Source organism: Lactuca saligna, chromosome 4 (genome assembly GCF_052625555.1).
Source record: "Lactuca saligna cultivar CGN05327 chromosome 4, ASM5262555v1, whole genome shotgun sequence".
Classification (NCBI taxonomy): Eukaryota; Viridiplantae; Streptophyta; class Magnoliopsida; order Asterales; family Asteraceae; genus Lactuca; species Lactuca saligna.
In genome coordinates this window covers 144,177,422-144,182,382 of record NC_136420.1, presented here as the reverse complement: position 1 = coordinate 144,182,382, position 4,961 = coordinate 144,177,422, and positions in this window count along the sequence as shown.

Here is a 4,961-nt window from a genome sequence, read left to right as displayed (position 1 = left end):
TCCATAACTTATGGAAGTTTCAAAACTCTTAAGATCATAAATTAAAAAAAAAAAACTTTTGAGTTCCAAAATTTTATGACAAAATTTGTAACTCCTTAAAAACACTTAGATCAAACTTTTAAAACAAATAAAATAATCATATCATTCTATCTTTTAATAAATTGATCTAATTTAACTCTTGTAGTAAAGTGACTCAAATTTTACAAATTATTAGTTTTTCATAAAATCAAGTAATTATCATAAAATTTGACAAACTTCATGTTTTCTTTTCTTTTTTTTTCATCAACTTGAAAAAAAAAATACATTTGCATCAAATATACTAGAAAACAACCCATGGCTCTGATACCACTGTTGGGTTTTGGTATAATACAACATCCTATGGTGCACATACAACCCTAAATACCTTGGATCTATGCTTTCACTAATTATACATGCAAATGGTTTCCAAGGCATTAAACCTATAACTAGCATGCATTTGACATAAACCATATAATATACTAGTTAGGGAAACATACCTTTTATGTGGCTTGAAGTCTTGATGTATTTGGCCTTAAGAGCTTAGCACCAATAGTATGAAATGCCTCAAATGGAATCACAACACACCTAGGACAAAGGTGGCTCTTGAGAGAGAATTCCATGCACCAAAACACCTCCATATTTCTCTAAGAAAAGAAGTGGTGATTTTGGCTATGGAGTAACCTATTTATATGTAGGATTCCAAGGGTCATGGGTATAACCCATAATCCATACCCATGGGTTTTATGATCCGTGGTTCATGTGGCCCAACTCTTTATGTATCCATACATAAACTTGGTCCAACATGGATCATAAGCCCAACACATATAAATATAACTAATTTTCATAATTAGTCCCCATAGATTTAATTAGTCTCTTTTGATCACTAAGTTAATTCCAAATTAATTCTTGATCGATACTAATTAAAACATATGATTTCATATTAATATATTATAACTTATAATATATTAATAAACCATAAATAACCTTCTCTCAAAAGTCCATCCTAACAAATTGTCCTGATGATATGCAACCCAAATGGACCATGCTACACTCGGGTCAAGTACATACCAATAATAGTTATGGGCTTAGACATCTAATCCAACAGAGATGTGGCAAATGGATGTCAAGACCGCTTTCCTTAATGGAAAGTTGGCTGAGGACGTTTACATGGCTTAGCCAGAGGGGTTTGAGGATCCGAAGCATCCAAATAGAGTGTGTAAGCTTGAGAAGTCCATTTATGGACTTAAGCAAGCGTCTCGCAGATGGAATCGTTTCTTCGATGAGAAAGTCAAAGAGTTTGGATTTGTACGAAGCAAAGACGAATCTTGTGTATATGTCAAAGCCAGTGGGAGTATAGCAAGCTTCCTCGTTCTATATGTCGATGACATATTACTCATAGGAAACGACATCCCGACTCTGCAGGAGGTTAAGTCCTGGCTCGGGAAGTGCTTCGCTATGAAGGACCTCGGAGAGGCTTCATACATTTTGGGAATAAGGATAGTAAGAGAAAGAAGTAAGAAACTAATTGGACTTAGTCAGAATACTTACTTAGAGAAGGTACTAAAATGATTTAGTATGGAAAACTCAAAGAAGGGTGAACTACCGATACAAAGTAATGCCAAGTTGAGTAAGACTCAAAGTCCGAGTACCGAAGCTGAAATAGCAGAAATGAGCCGAGTACCATACGCTTCCGCAGTTGGCTCAACCATGTACGCTATGACTTGTACTCGCCCTGATGTAGCCTTCGCTTTGAGCATGGTTAGCAGATATCAAGGGAACCCTGGCAAAGCACATTGGATTGCGGTGAAGAACATCCTTAAGTACCTTCGGAGGATGAAGGAATGGTTCTTAGTCCTCAGAGGGAGTGATGACTTGAAAGTGCGAGGGTATAGTGACGCAGTTTTCAGACCGACAGGGACAACTACCGTTCGCAGTCAGGCTGGGTCTTTACCCTAAATGGAGGAGCAGTGACATGGAAGAGTTCCAGGAAACCGTAGCTGATTCAACGTGCGAATCAGAGTACATTGCAGCGAGCGAAGCATCGAAGGAGGCAATATGGCTGAAGAACTTCATCGGTGATCTTGGAGTTGTACCTGCCATAAAGGAGCCCATGGAGATTTTCTATGATAACGAAGGTGCGGTTGCCTTGACCAAGGAACCGAGGGATCATGGTAGATCAAGACATATCGACAGAAAATATCACTTCATTAGACATCGTGTAGAAGAAGGACTACTCATAGTTAAGAGGATATCATCAGAAGATAACCCAACAGATCCAATTACGAAGGGACTGAGTAGGGTTAAGCACTTGCAGCATACTAGGAGTATTGGGCTGAAGAATGATATTAGCATAGATTAGATAGTATTAGAAACGTGTAATAGATAAATGTAATTAACATTTGATGATTAAATAAAGGATTTTTATTTATGATTAATGTTACTATCTTGTGTTAATTCTTTAACTACTGTTTCACTTTGCATGTTTTGACTTCCAGAATAATCGAGTTTATTAGGAATAATCGAGTTGTTCAAATTGTCCACAATCGTTCATATGTTGAAAGTAGATATGAATGAAGATTGTCATGAATTGGTGTGTAGATGTCTAAATGGTGTTAGACATAGCAAAGGGTTGCTGCAACGTTCATGAGTGCTTATGAACTAGTTTTGAGCATTGGAACAAACCCGCGCTTGCTGGAATCACTTTATGGAATATGATATAAAAGGTGATCGCAAGATGATAATATCATATAGTCTTAAAACCTAGATATATGATTTGTTATCTATTAATTGATTGTACATTGATAATGCGAAAACGCATCAGTAACTCGGTGTTATAAAACGCATTGTTGTGTATAGTTGGTTAATGAATAAGTAAATGCATATAAGTCGAAGTTTATCTGTAACTTTTATCAAAGAAGGTAAAAGCGATATCTCGACCGCTCGATGATTTGATTTGACTTATGTGCCGGGCCCGGTCAGAACTGAATTGATGTGTTCGATTAAGTTCTATGTCAAATAAATCGGAGATCGAGAAACCTAAATGTTTGACTAACCATTCCATAGGATTGTCAGCATGATATCTAACAGAGGATTGTACGATCCCTTATCTAAAGGACAGGATTGATTAGATCAGAGTATGACAACATCTTTGAGAGCTACGATTGCAAACCGAATTGTACTTGTGCATATAGTTACTAGACTTATCCAAGTGGGAGACTGTTGGAAAAGTGTCTAAGGCTGCAAGTATAATAGGCAAGTATTTGACCCGGTTGTGCATGGTCCTTTTGGGTTGCCTTCACCATAGAAACTTGATGGGATGATTTATTAAGAGAGAATAAATATTATAAAGAATAATATATAGTTATTTGATTAATATAAGTCATAGAATTAATTGGAATTAATTTGGTGACTTAAAGAGATTAATTAAATAAAGGGGTATAAACTGTCAATTGTTTGAAAGTTAAGCTTTAGACTATAAATCCTTATAGATATACAAGGGACGGATTCTAGAAGCTAGGATAGCTTCAAAATCATCCATGACTTATCTAAGGAAAGGATTTGGATAGCCTTAAGAGAAGATTATCCAATTAGGGTTTAGACTGTAACCCATAAGGAGTCTACAAGTATAAATAGACCCCATGGGTAAGGAAAATCGGCATCTCACCAAAAGTAAGAGAACTCTGGCCGATTTCCTTCCCTCTCCTCTCTCCTAAATCATCTTCCTTGCTATTGGTGTTTGTAAGCCATTAGAGGAGTGACATTTGTAACTCTAGAATCTCCAAGACTACAAGATCAACAAGGAATTCAAAGGTATGGTTCTAGATCTGTTTCAATGTTGTTGTTTAAAATAATTAGCTATTAGAAGTCTTGGATTCAAAGCATGTTTAATTAGAAAGCCTAGATCTAAGCATTAGGGTTTTGCATACGCACATGGGAAAGTTCTTATGGCTCAAACCCATCACTAACCCCCCCCCCCCCCCCGAATATCGAAACCTTCGTCTCTCATAAATATCCAACACAGACCTTTGGGTCATCTCTTGCTGTGGAACTCCAAAACACACACCAGAGGAGTGTTATACTTCTCGAAACCGTATCACAAGTATTTACAAGAGACCTTTCGGGAATGTCATACAACAGACAAGGTTCAAGCACGGGAGCTTGGGACGGATACAAGCAGGTGCGAGTCCTACTTTGAACTTCGGGCCAAGGTTGCCCAGAAGGACGAGTAAATGTCCTACCAACAGAAAAGGCCTAGTCGCGTAAACCAAACCCACATGCCTCCTACCGAGCTACAAGAACTGTCAGGTCAAACCTGTCGAACTACTCAACAATGAAATTATAGAACCAAGCTTCTCACCCTGGAAGGCTCCGGTCTTATTCTTCAAATAGAAAGGCAAATTGCTCGTAGTTCCATCTACGTCAGAGGTCCCGACAATATCTCCAGTAGAAACCTTTACTATCTGCCTCGCATAGATGAATAGACCAAATAATTGCAAGGAACAAGGTACCCTCAGGAGCTAGACCTGAGATCTGAATATCACCAGTCGCGAGTATTGGAGAAGGATGACTGAGGACAATCCTCCAAGTTCGATACGGACACTGCAAGTCCGTAGTAATACCCTTTGGATAGGACCAGCCGCTCGTAGTATTCATGAACTTAATGAATACGAGATGCTATTCTTACTAAGATCAATTCGTCATTGTCATTGTAAAAGACTTGCTTATCTACCCTCGTAGTAAGAAGGAAACCAAGGAGAACAGCTGCAACCAACCGCGAAAACAATCTGATCAAAGAAACCTTACCCGAAATTCTCTAGATTCGAGCTTTGGAATTGAGAAGTCAAATTCCTGAGGCACATCATCATAAATGTGGAAATTCTTAAGGACCCTTACAATTGATCAAAAACCGTTGAGAAACGGTCAGCACCAAAAGGGTCAGCAGG